Source organism: Staurois parvus, unplaced genomic scaffold (assembly GCF_062004578.1).
Source record: "Staurois parvus isolate SC_StPar_1 unplaced genomic scaffold, SC_StPar_1.0 ptg002181l, whole genome shotgun sequence".
Taxonomy (NCBI): Eukaryota; Metazoa; Chordata; class Amphibia; order Anura; family Ranidae; genus Staurois; species Staurois parvus.
Window position 1 is genome coordinate 588,397 of NW_028319977.1, and position 18,408 is coordinate 606,804.

Consider the following 18,408-nt stretch of genomic DNA (forward strand, 5'->3'; position numbering starts at 1 on the left):
TTGTTTCCCTGACCTTGCGGAGGTTTTAACCAAGACCCAGTCTGGGTAGCCACAAGCTTTCAAAGCCCTCCTGAGATGTCACGGTAGCACTCTCCTAGTCATGCGCTAGGATTTGTATAGTTGGTCTCTGCTTACCAGAGAGGCTGTCGGGTAAATTCAGTGTGGTATTCTGCTTAACAGAGTGCTGCCATGGATTAGTCAGGTCTGCTCATGATTCTCTGATGTTGTTTGAGTTTGTCTGAGTTATTCCCGCCTTCAGGAAGCTGTGAGAGCTTTCCAGAACATGGGTAGGGGCTAGGCAAATGAACAGCGTGAATACGGATACCGCCCTGGCCAGTTGCAAGGGAGGGCAGTCCTGTGGCATGCTGGGAGTGGCATTTATGTTCTGCGAGCACATGGGCTCAGCGTCTTTCCTGGGAGAGGACTGAACAGCTGGGCTGGAGGCAGGCTGCCTCGCCTGGCGCCGGCTGCCATGAGGCCCCAGGTGGGTGGACCTGAGGGCCTCAAGCCAGTCAGGACGTCAATACTGCTTAACTAAGAGATCAGCTAGATGTCTTCAGTGTGAAAAGTTCTCATTTTGGAGTATCCTACTACAATTCCCCATCCCTATCCCCAGCTCGACAAGAAAACTCCAAAAACAAACATGCCCTAGTCCGGTCATTGAAGGCAAGGAGCGTTTGCGCGCGTGTGTATTTGGCTGAAGAAATACACTGTGCCTGGCTGCGGGGCGAAGTCAAGGGAAACCGGGGCAAACACGCCAGCGTCCCTCGCAAGGGTGGCGTTGCATCTGTGTTCTTTTGTCTTTAGACTCTTTTGGTTGCTACCATGTCAGCCGGATATTGCAGAGTCCTAAGAACCCCCAGCTCGTGTTCCAGTGGGTGGTGGTGTGAGTCAAAAGGCAGATAGCGGTCTGTGTGGGTAGGTTTCCTGGAGACCTCCATGCCCAAGTCAGCCCCTTCCTTGCCTTGTAAGACGCCGTCCAAAAGGGGGCATTTGCTATTCAGTGCCTCTTCCCGTGTACACTTGATGTATTTGTCCACTGACTTTATGGGTTCACTAAAAGCTTGTGGGGTGCTGATGCTCTAATCTTGACCCAAGTAGAATCCACATGCCTTTACAAACGGCTTGGTCTTTTCCCCATGGAACAATTCAAGTCTCAAGGGTCAGCAATGAATGCACCTGGTCAGGCTTTAGTTCTTTTTGGCTGTCAAGAGACTTACCTCCTTTCAGATGTTTCCCACAATCTCAACAGCCTCTGCCAAGTGTATGCAAGTGAAAAGGCCGATGGCATCATGGGACGTGATTGTTTCTTCCGGCTCCAACTTCAGTCTACATTCCTTGTTGACACATTCTTTAGCATTCTTCCAAATGGTGCATTATCTTGCCAGTTGAGGGTGTTAGAATGGTAGGCAGATACTTAGAAACGCTGTGTGTGACAGAGTTGATTCTTTGGGAATCAGTGGTTGAAATGCCTGAACCTTGTTGCTTGATACTGCTGTACCCCGCGAGCGAGTTAAAGCAGGAGGCCGGAGCCTGTTGGGATGCCGAGGAATATTTCCACAGTCGTCACTAAGGCAAGACATCTAAGGAGCTTTTGATAAGGACCTGGGGCCCTGTGGTATTTTGTCAAGGGCGCAAAGAAGGAGATTGCGTTGGCCGGGAATCGAACCCGGGTCAACTGCTTGGAAGGCAGCTATGCTCACCACTATACCACCAACGCAAGGCTGTGCGCCAGGCATCCTGCTACCTCTATACAATTAAGGCCACACATGACATTGACTCACGGACCCCCTCCAGCGCAAGGTCCATTCGCTGCCGTACCAAGTGACCACTAGGAAGATCAGCTAGAAATATTTCCCCATTCGTGGAGAGAAAGGAAGCCAAGCCAGTAGATACGGTAAAGGTGTGATTGTGCAGTGCGCATGAAGGAACTGGAGATACAAGTTTTGCAAAGGCCTTTCACTCGGGCAAAAGGGACACGGAATGTGTCCCACGCCCAACGTGGGGCTCGAACCCACGACCCTGAGATTAAGAGTCTCATGCTCTACCGACTGAGCTAGCCGGGCTACAGCACTTTTGCTCTTCAAGGCCTCTCACAGCCACCTGAGTCCGCAGACTTTTTGATAGCTTTCGACATAATTCCTTTGGCTAAACTCAATGCGCTTCCAAGTACTACTCTGTTCACTTGCTGTCAGGGCGCTACATCACCATTTTTGCTGTGACTTTGGAGGATCACAACAAAATGCGCTGGCTGATTCCAAACCCTTTTCTCTCTGTGCAAAACATCAAGCCGTAGCCTCCCACATAACATCTGCCAAGTCATTCATTTGCCCTTTCCGGCCGAGGCGGCATCAAGCAATACCTCAACCGAGAAGGTCAAATGCAAAGTGTACGGCGCTGGCTTAGCATGCAAGGTGTCACCTGCTCTTCCCAGTTCCCTTCGATAGCTCAGCTGGTAGAGCGGAGGACTGTAGAGACAAAGCAGCAATCCTTAGGTCGCTGGTTCAATTCCGGCTCGAAGGCAGAGCTTTTTACCCCGCGTCTCTGCCTTTTAGAAAGAAGGCAATCTCTTATCACTACAAATGTGCAATTGGGAAGCTTTTTAGGCACCTTCAGTTCATCTTTCATGTCTCCTTTGGGCCAGCTCAAGCACGCTTGTCGTGTGGTCTCTGTGGCGCAATCGGTTAGCGTGTTCGGCTGTTAACCGAAAGGTTGGTGGTTCAAGCCCACCCAGGGACGCTCGTGCTTTCTCTTTACCTTAGCAGGGCCCGCTGCCAAGTCTCACCCTAACCTAAGAAGACAAATAGCGTCCTTTGGCTTGTCTCACACGGCTGACGATTAACCATTCACTCGAGACATTCCTTGAAAACGGACTAGAATAATGTCGCAATCAATTGCTCTTCTTCTGGAATGTTCAAGATCTTTCATAGGTTAGTCAAGCCACTTCTTCGCTTCCGCTGAGTCTCAGGAACAAACCCCAGCATTTCTATTCACACCTGAACACCAGGGGATGTGTGAGAATTGTGGAAGCACCTTTTTTCACCTTACATGATCCCATTGTTGGTGTCAGGAAGCCTGCATAGCTAAAAGTGCCTAGATTGACATGGCCAAAGGCCTCAATTGTTGTCAAATGGCCTGGATAGAGGTGTTAAAAAGGTGGAATACAGATAGTGTCAATGTTTAAGCGTGTGCCCCGGGGCTATGCTGGGCTTGAAGTACACAGGGATGCAATGTTTCTTAAAGATCCTTCTGAGTTTTTCCGACGCTCCAGTTACATACGGGATGACTAGATTTCTCCTAGTGTTCTGCTTCTCCCCAGTTTGTTTCCCTGACCTTGCGGAGGTTTTAACCAAGACCCAGTCTGGGTAGCCACAAGCTTTCAAAGCCCTCCTGAGATGTCACGGTAGCACTCTCCTAGTCATGCGCTAGGATTTGTATAGTTGGTCTCTGCTTACCAGAGAGGCTGTCGGGTAAATTCAGTGTGGTATTCTGCTTAACAGAGTGCTGCCATGGATTAGTCAGGTCTGCTCATGATTCTCTGATGTTGTTTGAGTTTGTTTGAGTTATTCCCGCCTTCAGGAAGCTGTGAGAGCTTTCCAGAACATGGGTAGGGGCTAGGCAAATGAACAGCGTGAATACGGATACCGCCCTGGCCAGTTGCAAGGGAGGGCAGTCCTGTGGCATGCTGGGAGTGGCATTTATGTTCTGCAAGCACATGGGCTCAGCGTCTTTCCTGGGAGAGGACTGAACAGCTGGGCTGGAGGCAGGCTGCCTCGCCTGGCGCCGGCTGCCATGAGGCCCCAGGTGGGTGGACCTGAGGGCCTCAAGCCAGTCAGGACGTCAATACTGCTTAACTAAGAGATCAGCTAGATGTCTTCAGTGTGAAAAGTTCTCATTTTGGAGTATCCTACTACAATTCCCCATCCCTATCCCCAGCTCGACAAGAAAACTCCAAAAACAAACATGCCCTAGTCCGGTCATTGAAGGCAAGGAGCGTTTGCGCGTGTGTGTATTTGGCTGAAGAAATACACTGTGCCTGGCTGCGGGGCGAAGTCAAGGGAAACCGGGGCAAACACGCCAGCGTCCCTCGCAAGGGTGGCGTTGCATCTGTGTTCTTTTGTCTTTAGACTCTTTTGGTTGCTACCATGTCAGCCGGATATTGCAGAGTCCTAAGAACCCCCAGCTCGTGTTCCAGTGGGTGGTGGTGTGAGTCAAAAGGCAGATAGCGGTCTGTGTGGGTAGGTTTCCTGGAGACCTCCATGCCCAAGTCAGCCCCTTCCTTGCCTTGTAAGACGCCGTCCAAAAGGGGGCATTTGCTATTCAGTGCCTCTTCCCGTGTACACTTGATGTATTTGTCCACTGACTTTATGGGTTCACTAAAAGCTTGTGGGGTGCTGATGCTCTAATCTTGACCCAAGTAGAATCCACATGCCTTTACAAACGGCTTGGTCTTTTCCCCATGGAACAATTCAAGGCTCAAGGGTCAGCAATGAATGCACTTGGTCAGGCTTTAGTTCTTTTTGGCTGTCAAGAGACTTACCTCCTTTCAGATGTTTCCCACAATCTCAACAGCCTCTGCCAAGTGTATGCAAGTGAAAAGGCCGATGGCATCATGGGACGTGATTGTTTCTTCCGGCTCCAACTTCAGTCTACATTCCTTGTTGACACATTCTTTAGCATTCTTCCAAATGGTGCATTATCTTGCCAGTTGAGGGTGTTAGAATGGTAGGCAGATACTTAGAAACGCTGTGTGTGACAGAGTTGATTCTTTGGGAATCAGTGGTTGAAATGCCTGAACCTTGTTGCTTGATACTGCTGTACCCCGCGAGCGAGTTAAAGCAGGAGGCCGGAGCCTGTTGGGATGCCGAGGAATATTTCCACAGTCGTCACTAAGGCAAGACATCTAAGGAGCTTTTGATAAGGACCTGGGGCCCTGTGGTATTTTGTCAAGGGCGCAAAGAAGGAGATTGCGTTGGCCGGGAATCGAACCCGGGTCAACTGCTTGGAAGGCAGCTATGCTCACCACTATACCACCAACGCAAGGCTGTGCGCCAGGCATCCTGCTACCTCTATACAATTAAGGCCACACATGACATTGACTCACGGACCCCCTCCAGCGCAAGGTCCATTCGCTGCCGTACCAAGTGACCACTAGGAAGATCAGCTAGAAATATTTCCCCATTCGTGGAGAGAAAGGAAGCCAAGCCAGTAGATACGGTAAAGGTGTGATTGTGCAGTGCGCATGAAGGAACTGGAGATACAAGTTTTGCAAAGGCCTTTCACTCGGGCAAAAGGGACACGGAATGTGTCCCACGCCCAACGTGGGGCTCGAACCCACGACCCTGAGATTAAGAGTCTCATGCTCTACCGACTGAGCTAGCCGGGCTACAGCACTTTTGCTCTTCAAGGCCTCTCACAGCCACCTGAGTCCGCAGACTTTTTGATAGCTTTCGACATAATTCCTTTGGCTAAACTCAATGCGCTTCCAAGTACTACTCTGTTCACTTGCTGTCAGGGCGCTACATCACCATTTTTGCTGTGACTTTGGAGGATCACAACAAAATGCGCTGGCTGATTCCAAACCCTTTTCTCTCTGTGCAAAACATCAAGCCGTAGCCTCCCACATAACATCTGCCAAGTCATTCATTTGCCCTTTCCGGCCGAGGCGGCATCAAGCAATACCTCAACCGAGAAGGTCAAATGCAAAGTGTACGGCGCTGGCTTAGCATGCAAGGTGTCACCTGCTCTTCCCAGTTCCCTTCGATAGCTCAGCTGGTAGAGTGGAGGACTGTAGAGACAAAGCAGCAATCCTTAGGTCGCTGGTTCAATTCCGGCTCGAAGGCAGAGCTTTTTACCCCGCGTCTCTGCCTTTTAGAAAGAAGGCAATCTCTTATCACTACAAATGTGCAATTGGGAAGCTTTTTAGGCACCTTCAGTTCATCTTTCATGTCTCCTTTGGGCCAGCTCAAGCACGCTTGTCGTGTGGTCTCTGTGGCGCAATCGGTTAGCGCATTCGGCTGTTAACCGAAAGGTTGGTGGTTCAAGCCCACCCAGGGACGCTCGTGCTTTCTCTTTACCTTAGCAGGGCCCGCTGCCAAGTCTCACCCTAACCTAAGAAGACAAATAGCGTCCTTTGGCTTGTCTCACACGGCTGACGATTAACCATTCACTCGAGACATTCCTTGAAAACTGACTAGAATAATGTCGCAATCAATTGCTCTTCTTCTGGAATGTTCAAGATCTTTCATAGGTTAGTCAAGCCACTTCTTCGCTTCCGCTGAGTCTCAGGAACAAACCCCAGCATTTCTATTCACACCTGAACACCAGGGGATGTGTGAGAATTGTGGAAGCACCTTTTTTCACCTTACATGATCCCATTGTTGGTGTCAGGAAGCCTGCATAGCTAAAAGTGCCTAGATTGACATGGCCAAAGGCCTCAATTGTTGTCAAATGGCCTGGATAGAGGTGTTAAAAAGGTGGAATACAGATAGTGTCAATGTTTAAGCGTGTGCCCCGGGGCTATGCTGGGCTTGAAGTACACAGGGATGCAATGTTTCTTAAAGATCCTTCTGAGTTTTTCCGACGCTCCAGTTACATACGGGATGACTAGATTTCTCCTAGTGTTCTGCTTCTCCCCAGTTTGTTTCCCTGACCTTGCGGAGGTTTTAACCAAGACCCAGTCTGGGTAGCCACAAGCTTTCAAAGCCCTCCTGAGATGTCACGGTAGCACTCTCCTAGTCATGCGCTAGGATTTGTATAGTTGGTCTCTGCTTACCAGAGAGGCTGTCGGGTAAATTCAGTGTGGTATTCTGCTTAACAGAGTGCTGCCATGGATTAGTCAGGTCTGCTCATGATTCTCTGATGTTGTTTGAGTTTGTCTGAGTTATTCCCGCCTTCAGGAAGCTGTGAGAGCTTTCCAGAACATGGGTAGGGGCTAGGCAAATGAACAGCGTGAATACGGATACCGCCCTGGCCAGTTGCAAGGGAGGGCAGTCCTGTGGCATGCTGGGAGTGGCATTTATGTTCTGCGAGCACATGGGCTCAGCGTCTTTCCTGGGAGAGGACTGAACAGCTGGGCTGGAGGCAGGCTGCCTCGCCTGGCGCCGGCTGCCATGAGGCCCCAGGTGGGTGGACCTGAGGGCCTCAAGCCAGTCAGGACGTCAATACTGCTTAACTAAGAGATCAGCTAGATGTCTTCAGTGTGAAAAGTTCTCATTTTGGAGTATCCTACTACAATTCCCCATCCCTATCCCCAGCTCGACAAGAAAACTCCAAAAACAAACATGCCCTAGTCCGGTCATTGAAGGCAAGGAGCGTTTGCGCGCGTGTGTATTTGGCTGAAGAAATACACTGTGCCTGGCTGCGGGGCGAAGTCAAGGGAAACCGGGGCAAACACGCCAGCGTCCCTCGCAAGGGTGGCGTTGCATCTGTGTTCTTTTGTCTTTAGACTCTTTTGGTTGCTACCATGTCAGCCGGATATTGCAGAGTCCTAAGAACCCCCAGCTCGTGTTCCAGTGGGTGGTGGTGTGAGTCAAAAGGCAGATAGCGGTCTGTGTGGGTAGGTTTCCTGGAGACCTCCATGCCCAAGTCAGCCCCTTCCTTGCCTTGTAAGACGCCGTCCAAAAGGGGGCATTTGCTATTCAGTGCCTCTTCCCGTGTACACTTGATGTATTTGTCCACTGACTTTATGGGTTCACTAAAAGCTTGTGGGGTGCTGATGCTCTAATCTTGACCCAAGTAGAATCCACATGCCTTTACAAACGGCTTGGTCTTTTCCCCATGGAACAATTCAAGTCTCAAGGGTCAGCAATGAATGCACCTGGTCAGGCTTTAGTTCTTTTTGGCTGTCAAGAGACTTACCTCCTTTCAGATGTTTCCCACAATCTCAACAGCCTCTGCCAAGTGTATGCAAGTGAAAAGGCCGATGGCATCATGGGACGTGATTGTTTCTTCCGGCTCCAACTTCAGTCTACATTCCTTGTTGACACATTCTTTAGCATTCTTCCAAATGGTGCATTATCTTGCCAGTTGAGGGTGTTAGAATGGTAGGCAGATACTTAGAAACGCTGTGTGTGACAGAGTTGATTCTTTGGGAATCAGTGGTTGAAATGCCTGAACCTTGTTGCTTGATACTGCTGTACCCCGCGAGCGAGTTAAAGCAGGAGGCCGGAGCCTGTTGGGATGCCGAGGAATATTTCCACAGTCGTCACTAAGGCAAGACATCTAAGGAGCTTTTGATAAGGACCTGGGGCCCTGTGGTATTTTGTCAAGGGCGCAAAGAAGGAGATTGCGTTGGCCGGGAATCGAACCCGGGTCAACTGCTTGGAAGGCAGCTATGCTCACCACTATACCACCAACGCAAGGCTGTGCGCCCGGCATCCTGCTACCTCTATACAATTAAGGCCACACATGACATTGACTCACGGACCCCCTCCAGCGCAAGGTCCATTCGCTGCCGTACCAAGTGACCACTAGGAAGATCAGCTAGAAATATTTCCCCATTCGTGGAGAGAAAGGAAGCCAAGCCAGTAGATACGGTAAAGGTGTGATTGTGCAGTGCGCATGAAGGAACTGGAGATACAAGTTTTGCAAAGGCCTTTCACTCGGGCAAAAGGAACACGGAATGTGTCCCACGCCCAACGTGGGGCTCGAACCCACGACCCTGAGATTAAGAGTCTCATGCTCTACCGACTGAGCTAGCCGGGCTACAGCACTTTTGCTCTTCAAGGCCTCTCACAGCCACCTGAGTCCGCAGACTTTTTGATAGCTTTCGACATAATTCCTTTGGCTAAACTCAATGCGCTTCCAAGTACTACTCTGTTCACTTGCTGTCAGGGCGCTACATCACCATTTTTGCTGTGACTTTGGAGGATCACAACAAAATGCGCTGGCTGATTCCAAACCCTTTTCTCTCTGTGCAAAACATCAAGCCGTAGCCTCCCACATAACATCTGCCAAGTCATTCATTTGCCCTTTCCGGCCGAGGCGGCATCAAGCAATACCTCAACCGAGAAGGTCAAATGCAAAGTGTACGGCGCTGGCTTAGCATGCAAGGTGTCACCTGCTCTTCCCAGTTCCCTTCGATAGCTCAGCTGGTAGAGCGGAGGACTGTAGAGACAAAGCAGCAATCCTTAGGTCGCTGGTTCAATTCCGGCTCGAAGGCAGAGCTTTTTACCCCGCGTCTCTGCCTTTTAGAAAGAAGGCAATCTCTTATCACTACAAATGTGCAATTGGGAAGCTTTTTAGGCACCTTCAGTTCATCTTTCATGTCTCCTTTGGGCCAGCTCAAGCACGCTTGTCGTGTGGTCTCTGTGGCGCAATCGGTTAGCGTGTTCGGCTGTTAACCGAAAGGTTGGTGGTTCAAACCCACCCAGGGACGCTCGTGCTTTCTCTTTACCTTAGCAGGGCCCGCTGCCAAGTCTCACCCTAACCTAAGAAGACAAATAGCGTCCTTTGGCTTGTCTCACACGGCTGACGATTAACCATTCACTCGAGACATTCCTTGAAAACGGACTAGAATAATGTCGCAATCAATTGCTCTTCTTCTGGAATGTTCAAGATCTTTCATAGGTTAGTCAAGCCACTTCTTCGCTTCCGCTGAGTCTCAGGAACAAACCCCAGCATTTCTATTCACACCTGAACACCAGGGGATGTGTGAGAATTGTGGAAGCACCTTTTTTCACCTTACATGATCCCATTGTTGGTGTCAGGAAGCCTGCATAGCTAAAAGTGCCTAGATTGACATGGCCAAAGGCCTCAATTGTTGTCAAATGGCCTGGATAGAGGTGTTAAAAAGGTGGAATACAGATAGTGTCAATGTTTAAGCGTGTGCCCCGGGGCTATGCTGGGCTTGAAGTACACAGGGATGCAATGTTTCTTAAAGATCCTTCTGAGTTTTTCCGACGCTCCAGTTACATACGGGATGACTAGATTTCTCCTAGTGTTCTGCTTCTCCCCAGTTTGTTTCCCTGACCTTGCGGAGGTTTTAACCAAGACCCAGTCTGGGTAGCCACAAGCTTTCAAAGCCCTCCTGAGATGTCACGGTAGCACTCTCCTAGTCATGCGCTAGGATTTGTATAGTTGGTCTCTGCTTACCAGAGAGGCTGTCGGGTAAATTCAGTGTGGTATTCTGCTTAACAGAGTGCTGCCATGGATTAGTCAGGTCTGCTCATGATTCTCTGATGTTGTTTGAGTTTGTTTGAGTTATTCCCGCCTTCAGGAAGCTGTGAGAGCTTTCCAGAACATGGGTAGGGGCTAGGCAAATGAACAGCGTGAATACGGATACCGCCCTGGCCAGTTGCAAGGGAGGGCAGTCCTGTGGCATGCTGGGAGTGGCATTTATGTTCTGCAAGCACATGGGCTCAGCGTCTTTCCTGGGAGAGGACTGAACAGCTGGGCTGGAGGCAGGCTGCCTCGCCTGGCGCCGGCTGCCATGAGGCCCCAGGTGGGTGGACCTGAGGGCCTCAAGCCAGTCAGGACGTCAATACTGCTTAACTAAGAGATCAGCTAGATGTCTTCAGTGTGAAAAGTTCTCATTTTGGAGTATCCTACTACAATTCCCCATCCCTATCCCCAGCTCGACAAGAAAACTCCAAAAACAAACATGCCCTAGTCCGGTCATTGAAGGCAAGGAGCGTTTGCGCGTGTGTGTATTTGGCTGAAGAAATACACTGTGCCTGGCTGCGGGGCGAAGTCAAGGGAAACCGGGGCAAACACGCCAGCGTCCCTCGCAAGGGTGGCGTTGCATCTGTGTTCTTTTGTCTTTAGACTCTTTTGGTTGCTACCATGTCAGCCGGATATTGCAGAGTCCTAAGAACCCCCAGCTCGTGTTCCAGTGGGTGGTGGTGTGAGTCAAAAGGCAGATAGCGGTCTGTGTGGGTAGGTTTCCTGGAGACCTCCATGCCCAAGTCAGCCCCTTCCTTGCCTTGTAAGACGCCGTCCAAAAGGGGGCATTTGCTATTCAGTGCCTCTTCCCGTGTACACTTGATGTATTTGTCCACTGACTTTATGGGTTCACTAAAAGCTTGTGGGGTGCTGATGCTCTAATCTTGACCCAAGTAGAATCCACATGCCTTTACAAACGGCTTGGTCTTTTCCCCATGGAACAATTCAAGGCTCAAGGGTCAGCAATGAATGCACTTGGTCAGGCTTTAGTTCTTTTTGGCTGTCAAGAGACTTACCTCCTTTCAGATGTTTCCCACAATCTCAACAGCCTCTGCCAAGTGTATGCAAGTGAAAAGGCCGATGGCATCATGGGACGTGATTGTTTCTTCCGGCTCCAACTTCAGTCTACATTCCTTGTTGACACATTCTTTAGCATTCTTCCAAATGGTGCATTATCTTGCCAGTTGAGGGTGTTAGAATGGTAGGCAGATACTTAGAAACGCTGTGTGTGACAGAGTTGATTCTTTGGGAATCAGTGGTTGAAATGCCTGAACCTTGTTGCTTGATACTGCTGTACCCCGCGAGCGAGTTAAAGCAGGAGGCCGGAGCCTGTTGGGATGCCGAGGAATATTTCCACAGTCGTCACTAAGGCAAGACATCTAAGGAGCTTTTGATAAGGACCTGGGGCCCTGTGGTATTTTGTCAAGGGCGCAAAGAAGGAGATTGCGTTGGCCGGGAATCGAACCCGGGTCAACTGCTTGGAAGGCAGCTATGCTCACCACTATACCACCAACGCAAGGCTGTGCGCCAGGCATCCTGCTACCTCTATACAATTAAGGCCACACATGACATTGACTCACGGACCCCCTCCAGCGCAAGGTCCATTCGCTGCCGTACCAAGTGACCACTAGGAAGATCAGCTAGAAATATTTCCCCATTCGTGGAGAGAAAGGAAGCCAAGCCAGTAGATACGGTAAAGGTGTGATTGTGCAGTGCGCATGAAGGAACTGGAGATACAAGTTTTGCAAAGGCCTTTCACTCGGGCAAAAGGGACACGGAATGTGTCCCACGCCCAACGTGGGGCTCGAACCCACGACCCTGAGATTAAGAGTCTCATGCTCTACCGACTGAGCTAGCCGGGCTACAGCACTTTTGCTCTTCAAGGCCTCTCACAGCCACCTGAGTCCGCAGACTTTTTGATAGCTTTCGACATAATTCCTTTGGCTAAACTCAATGCGCTTCCAAGTACTACTCTGTTCACTTGCTGTCAGGGCGCTACATCACCATTTTTGCTGTGACTTTGGAGGATCACAACAAAATGCGCTGGCTGATTCCAAACCCTTTTCTCTCTGTGCAAAACATCAAGCCGTAGCCTCCCACATAACATCTGCCAAGTCATTCATTTGCCCTTTCCGGCCGAGGCGGCATCAAGCAATACCTCAACCGAGAAGGTCAAATGCAAAGTGTACGGCGCTGGCTTAGCATGCAAGGTGTCACGTGCTCTTCCCAGTTCCCTTCGATAGCTCAGCTGGTAGAGTGGAGGACTGTAGAGACAAAGCAGCAATCCTTAGGTCGCTGGTTCAATTCCGGCTCGAAGGCAGAGCTTTTTACCCCGCGTCTCTGCCTTTTAGAAAGAAGGCAATCTCTTATCACTACAAATGTGCAATTGGGAAGCTTTTTAGGCACCTTCAGTTCATCTTTCATGTCTCCTTTGGGCCAGCTCAAGCACGCTTGTCGTGTGGTCTCTGTGGCGCAATCGGTTAGCGCGTTCGGCTGTTAACCAAAAGGTTGGTGGTTCAAGCCCACCCAGGGATGCTCGTGCTTTCTCTTTACCTTAGCAGGGCCCGCTGCCAAGTCTCACCCTAACCTAAGAAGACAAATAGCGTCCTTTGGCTTGTCTCACACGGCTGACGATTAACCATTCACTCGAGACATTCCTTGAAAACGGACTAGAATAATGTCGCAATCAATTGCTCTTCTTCTGGAATGTTCAAGATCTTTCATAGGTTAGTCAAGCCACTTCTTCGCTTCCGCTGAGTCTCAGGAACAAACCCCAGCATTTCTATTCACACCTGAACACCAGGGGATGTGTGAGAATTGTGGAAGCACCTTTTTTCACCTTACATGATCCCATTGTTGGTGTCAGGAAGCCTGCATAGCTAAAAGTGCCTAGATTGACATGGCCAAAGGCCTCAATTGTTGTCAAATGGCCTGGATAGAGGTGTTAAAAAGGTGGAATACAGATAGTGTCAATGTTTAAGCGTGTGCCCCGGGGCTATGCTGGGCTTGAAGTACACAGGGATGCAATGTTTCTTAAAGATCCTTCTGAGTTTTTCCGACGCTCCAGTTACATACGGGATGACTAGATTTCTCCTAGTGTTCTGCTTCTCCCCAGTTTGTTTCCCTGACCTTGCGGAGGTTTTAACCAAGACCCAGTCTGGGTAGCCACAAGCTTTCAAAGCCCTCCTGAGATGTCACGGTAGCACTCTCCTAGTCATGCGCTAGGATTTGTATAGTTGGTCTCTGCTTACCAGAGAGGCTGTCGGGTAAATTCAGTGTGGTATTCTGCTTAACAGAGTGCTGCCATGGATTAGTCAGGTCTGATCATGATTCTCTGATGTTGTTTGAGTTTGTCTGAGTTATTCCCGCCTTCAGGAAGCTGTGAGAGCTTTCCAGAACATGGGTAGGGGCTAGGCAAATGAACAGCGTGAATACGGATACCGCCCTGGCCAGTTGCAAGGGAGGGCAGTCCTGTGGCATGCTGGGAGTGGCATTTATGTTCTGCGAGCACATGGGCTCAGCGTCTTTCCTGGGAGAGGACTGAACAGCTGGGCTGGAGGCAGGCTGCCTCGCCTGGCGCCGGCTGCCATGAGGCCCCAGGTGGGTGGACCTGAGGGCCTCAAGCCAGTCAGGACGTCAATACTGCTTAACTAAGAGATCAGCTAGATGTCTTCAGTGTGAAAAGTTCTCATTTTGGAGTATCCTACTACAATTCCCCATCCCTATCCCCAGCTCGACAAGAAAACTCCAAAAACAAACATGCCCTAGTCCGGTCATTGAAGGCAAGGAGCGTTTGCGCGCGTGTGTATTTGGCTGAAGAAATACACTGTGCCTGGCTGCGGGGCGAAGTCAAGGGAAACCGGGGCAAACACGCCAGCGTCCCTCGCAAGGGTGGCGTTGCATCTGTGTTCTTTTGTCTTTAGACTCTTTTGGTTGCTACCATGTCAGCCGGATATTGCAGAGTCCTAAGAACCCCCAGCTCGTGTTCCAGTGGGTGGTGGTGTGAGTCAAAAGGCAGATAGCGGTCTGTGTGGGTAGGTTTCCTGGAGACCTCCATGCCCAAGTCAGCCCCTTCCTTGCCTTGTAAGACGCCGTCCAAAAGGGGGCATTTGCTATTCAGTGCCTCTTCCCGTGTACACTTGATGTATTTGTCCACTGACTTTATGGGTTCACTAAAAGCTTGTGGGGTGCTGATGCTCTAATCTTGACCCAAGTAGAATCCACATGCCTTTACAAACGGCTTGGTCTTTTCCCCATGGAACAATTCAAGGCTCAAGGGTCAGCAATGAATGCACTTGGTCAGGCTTTAGTTCTTTTTGGCTGTCAAGAGACTTACCTCCTTTCAGATGTTTCCCACAATCTCAACAGCCTCTGCCAAGTGTATGCAAGTGAAAAGGCCGATGGCATCATGGGACGTGATTGTTTCTTCCGGCTCCAACTTCAGTCTACATTCCTTGTTGACACATTCTTTAGCATTCTTCCAAATGGTGCATTATCTTGCCAGTTGAGGGTGTTAGAATGGTAGGCAGATACTTAGAAACGCTGTGTGTGACAGAGTTGATTCTTTGGGAATCAGTGGTTGAAATGCCTGAACCTTGTTGCTTGATACTGCTGTACCCCGCGAGCGAGTTAAAGCAGGAGGCCGGAGCCTGTTGGGATGCCGAGGAATATTTCCACAGTCGTCACTAAGGCAAGACATCTAAGGAGCTTTTGATAAGGACCTGGGGCCCTGTGGTATTTTGTCAAGGGCGCAAAGAAGGAGATTGCGTTGGCCGGGAATCGAACCCGGGTCAACTGCTTGGAAGGCAGCTATGCTCACCACTATACCACCAACGCAAGGCTGTGCGCCAGGCATCCTGCTACCTCTATACAATTAAGGCCACACATGACATTGACTCACGGACCCCCTCCAGCGCAAGGTCCATTCGCTGCCGTACCAAGTGACCACTAGGAAGATCAGCTAGAAATATTTCCCCATTCGTGGAGAGAAAGGAAGCCAAGCCAGTAGATACGGTAAAGGTGTGATTGTGCAGTGCGCATGAAGGAACTGGAGATACAAGTTTTGCAAAGGCCTTTCACTCGGGCAAAAGGGACACGGAATGTGTCCCACGCCCAACGTGGGGCTCAAACCCACGACCCTGAGATTAAGAGTCTCATGCTCTACCGACTGAGCTAGCCGGGCTACAGCGCTTTTGCTCTTCAAGGCCTCTCACAGCCACCTGAGTCCGCAGACTTTTTGATAGCTTTCGACATAATTCCTTTGGCTAAACTCAATGCGCTTCCAAGTACTACTCTGTTCACTTGCTGTCAGGGCGCTACATCACCATTTTTGCTGTGACTTTGGAGGATCACAACAAAATGCGCTGGCTGATTCCAAACCCTTTTCTCTCTGTGCAAAACATCAAGCCGTAGCCTCCCACATAACATCTGCCAAGTCATTCATTTGCCCTTTCCGGCCGAGGCGGCATCAAGCAATACCTCAACCGAGAAGGTCAAATGCAAAGTGTACGGCGCTGGCTTAGCATGCAAGGTGTCACGTGCTCTTCCCAGTTCCCTTCGATAGCTCAGCTGGTAGAGTGGAGGACTGTAGAGACAAAGCAGCAATCCTTAGGTCGCTGGTTCAATTCCGGCTCGAAGGCAGAGCTTTTTACCCCGCGTCTCTGCCTTTTAGAAAGAAGGCAATCTCTTATCACTACAAATGTGCAATTGGGAAGCTTTTTAGGCACCTTCAGTTCATCTTTCATGTCTCCTTTGGGCCAGCTCAAGCACGCTTGTTGTGTGGTCTCTGTGGCGCAATCGGTTAGCGCGTTCGGCTGTTAACCGAAAGGTTGGTGGTTCAAGCCCACCCAGGGACGCTCGTGCTTTCTCTTTACCTTAGCAGGGCCCGCTGCCAAGTCTCACCCTAACCTAAGAAGACAAATAGCGTCCTTTGGCTTGTCTCACACGGCTGACGATTAACCATTCACTCGAGACATTCCTTGAAAACGGACTAGAATAATGTCGCAATCAATTGCTCTTCTTCTGGAATGTTCAAGATCTTTCATAGGTTAGTCAAGCCACTTCTTCGCTTCCGCTGAGTCTCAGGAACAAACCCCAGCATTTCTATTCACACCTGAACACCAGGGGATGTGTGAGAATTGTGGAAGCACCTTTTTTCACCTTACATGATCCCATTGTTGGTGTCAGGAAGCCTGCATAGCTAAAAGTGCCTAGATTGACATGGCCAAAGGCCTCAATTGTTGTCAAATGGCCTGGATAGAGGTGTTAAAAAGGTGGAATACAGATAGTGTCAATGTTTAAGCGTGTGCCCCGGGGCTATGCTGGGCTTGAAGTACACAGGGATGCAATGTTTCTTAAAGATCCTTCTGAGTTTTTCCGACGCTCCAGTTACATACGGGATGACTAGATTTCTCCTAGTGTTCTGCTTCTCCCCAGTTTGTTTCCCTGACCTTGCGGAGGTTTTAACCAAGACCCAGTCTGGGTAGCCACAAGCTTTCAAAGCCCTCCTGAGATGTCACGGTAGCACTCTCCTAGTCATGCGCTAGGATTTGTATAGTTGGTCTCTGCTTACCAGAGAGGCTGTCGGGTAAATTCAGTGTGGTATTCTGCTTAACAGAGTGCTGCCATGGATTAGTCAGGTCTGCTCATGATTCTCTGATGTTGTTTGAGTTTGTCTGAGTTATTCCCGCCTTCAGGAAGCTGTGAGAGCTTTCCAGAACATGGGTAGGGGCTAGGCAAATGAACAGCGTGAATACGGATACCGCCCTGGCCAGTTGCAAGGGAGGGCAGTCCTGTGGCATGCTGGGAGTGGCATTTATGTTCTGCGAGCACATGGGCTCAGCGTCTTTCCTGGGAGAGGACTGAACAGCTGGGCTGGAGGCAGGCTGCCTCGCCTGGCGCCGGCTGCCATGAGGCCCCAGGTGGGTGGACCTGAGGGCCTCAAGCCAGTCAGGACGTCAATACTGCTTAACTAAGAGATCAGCTAGATGTCTTCAGTGTGAAAAGTTCTCATTTTGGAGTATCCTACTACAATTCCCCATCCCTATCCCCAGCTCGACAAGAAAACTCCAAAAACAAACATGCCCTAGTCCGGTCATTGAAGGCAAGGAGCGTTTGCGCGCGTGTGTATTTGGCTGAAGAAATACACTGTGCCTGGCTGCGGGGCGAAGTCAAGGGAAACCGGGGCAAACACGCCAGCGTCCCTCGCAAGGGTGGCGTTGCATCTGTGTTCTTTTGTCTTTAGACTCTTTTGGTTGCTACCATGTCAGCCGGATATTGCAGAGTCCTAAGAACCCCCAGCTCGTGTTCCAGTGGGTGGTGGTGTGAGTCAAAAGGCAGATAGCGGTCTGTGTGGGTAGGTTTCCTGGAGACCTCCATGCCCAAGTCAGCCCCTTCCTTGCCTTGTAAGACGCCGTCCAAAAGGGGGCATTTGCTATTCAGTGCCTCTTCCCGTGTACACTTGATGTATTTGTCCACTGACTTTATGGGTTCACTAAAAGCTTGTGGGGTGCTGATGCTCTAATCTTGACCCAAGTAGAATCCACATGCCTTTACAAACGGCTTGGTCTTTTCCCCATGGAACAATTCAAGTCTCAAGGGTCAGCAATGAATGCACCTGGTCAGGCTTTAGTTCTTTTTGGCTGTCAAGAGACTTACCTCCTTTCAGATGTTTCCCACAATCTCAACAGCCTCTGCCAAGTGTATGCAAGTGAAAAGGCCGATGGCATCATGGGACGTGATTGTTTCTTCCGGCTCCAACTTCAGTCTACATTCCTTGTTGACACATTCTTTAGCATTCTTCCAAATGGTGCATTACCTTGCCAGTTGAGGGTGTTAGAATGGTAGGCAGATACTTAGAAACGCTGTGTGTGACAGAGTTGATTCTTTGGGAATCAGTGGTTGAAATGCCTGAACCTTGTTGCTTGATACTGCTGTATCCCGCGAGCGAGTTAAAGCAGGAGGCCGGAGCCTGTTGGGATGCCGAGGAATATTTCCACAGTCGTCACTAAGGCAAGACATCTAAGGAGCTTTTGATAAGGACCTGGGGCCCTGTGGTATTTTGTCAAGGGCGCAAAGAAGGAGATTGCGTTGGCCGGGAATCGAACCCGGGTCAACTGCTTGGAAGGCAGCTATGCTCACCACTATACCACCAACGCAAGGCTGTGCGCCAGGCATCCTGCTACCTCTATACAATTAAGGCCACACATGACATTGACTCACGGACCCCCTCCAGCGCAAGGTCCA

At 50.1% G+C, this 18,408-nt stretch overlaps 14 non-coding genes across 14 annotated transcripts; 4 read left to right on the forward strand and 10 right to left on the reverse strand.

The window, feature by feature from the left end:
- Positions 1-1,648: 1,648 nt before the first annotated feature.
- On the reverse strand, positions 1,649-1,720 carry TRNAG-UCC (transfer RNA glycine (anticodon UCC)). Its single transcript has one exon. It is a non-coding gene; the product is annotated as a tRNA-Gly (tRNA).
- A 273-nt stretch (positions 1,721-1,993) lies between these two features.
- TRNAK-CUU (transfer RNA lysine (anticodon CUU)) lies at positions 1,994-2,066 on the reverse strand. The gene has a single exon. It is a non-coding gene; the product is annotated as a tRNA-Lys (tRNA).
- Positions 2,067-2,665: 599 nt separating this feature from the next.
- TRNAN-GUU (transfer RNA asparagine (anticodon GUU)) lies at positions 2,666-2,739 on the forward strand. The gene has a single exon. It is a non-coding gene; the product is annotated as a tRNA-Asn (tRNA).
- A 2,229-nt stretch (positions 2,740-4,968) lies between these two features.
- On the reverse strand, positions 4,969-5,040 carry TRNAG-UCC (transfer RNA glycine (anticodon UCC)). Its single transcript has one exon. It is a non-coding gene; the product is annotated as a tRNA-Gly (tRNA).
- Positions 5,041-5,313: 273 nt separating this feature from the next.
- TRNAK-CUU (transfer RNA lysine (anticodon CUU)) lies at positions 5,314-5,386 on the reverse strand. Its single transcript has one exon. It is a non-coding gene; the product is annotated as a tRNA-Lys (tRNA).
- Positions 5,387-5,985: 599 nt separating this feature from the next.
- On the forward strand, positions 5,986-6,059 carry TRNAN-GUU (transfer RNA asparagine (anticodon GUU)). The gene has a single exon. It is a non-coding gene; the product is annotated as a tRNA-Asn (tRNA).
- A 2,229-nt stretch (positions 6,060-8,288) lies between these two features.
- Positions 8,289-8,360, reverse strand: TRNAG-UCC (transfer RNA glycine (anticodon UCC)). Its single transcript has one exon. It is a non-coding gene; the product is annotated as a tRNA-Gly (tRNA).
- A 273-nt stretch (positions 8,361-8,633) lies between these two features.
- Positions 8,634-8,706, reverse strand: TRNAK-CUU (transfer RNA lysine (anticodon CUU)). The gene has a single exon. It is a non-coding gene; the product is annotated as a tRNA-Lys (tRNA).
- A 599-nt stretch (positions 8,707-9,305) lies between these two features.
- Positions 9,306-9,379, forward strand: TRNAN-GUU (transfer RNA asparagine (anticodon GUU)). Its single transcript has one exon. It is a non-coding gene; the product is annotated as a tRNA-Asn (tRNA).
- Positions 9,380-11,608: 2,229 nt separating this feature from the next.
- On the reverse strand, positions 11,609-11,680 carry TRNAG-UCC (transfer RNA glycine (anticodon UCC)). Its single transcript has one exon. It is a non-coding gene; the product is annotated as a tRNA-Gly (tRNA).
- Positions 11,681-11,953: 273 nt separating this feature from the next.
- TRNAK-CUU (transfer RNA lysine (anticodon CUU)) lies at positions 11,954-12,026 on the reverse strand. The gene has a single exon. It is a non-coding gene; the product is annotated as a tRNA-Lys (tRNA).
- A 2,902-nt stretch (positions 12,027-14,928) lies between these two features.
- TRNAG-UCC (transfer RNA glycine (anticodon UCC)) lies at positions 14,929-15,000 on the reverse strand. The gene has a single exon. It is a non-coding gene; the product is annotated as a tRNA-Gly (tRNA).
- A 945-nt stretch (positions 15,001-15,945) lies between these two features.
- On the forward strand, positions 15,946-16,019 carry TRNAN-GUU (transfer RNA asparagine (anticodon GUU)). The gene has a single exon. It is a non-coding gene; the product is annotated as a tRNA-Asn (tRNA).
- A 2,229-nt stretch (positions 16,020-18,248) lies between these two features.
- Positions 18,249-18,320, reverse strand: TRNAG-UCC (transfer RNA glycine (anticodon UCC)). Its single transcript has one exon. It is a non-coding gene; the product is annotated as a tRNA-Gly (tRNA).
- Positions 18,321-18,408: the final 88 nt, after the last annotated feature.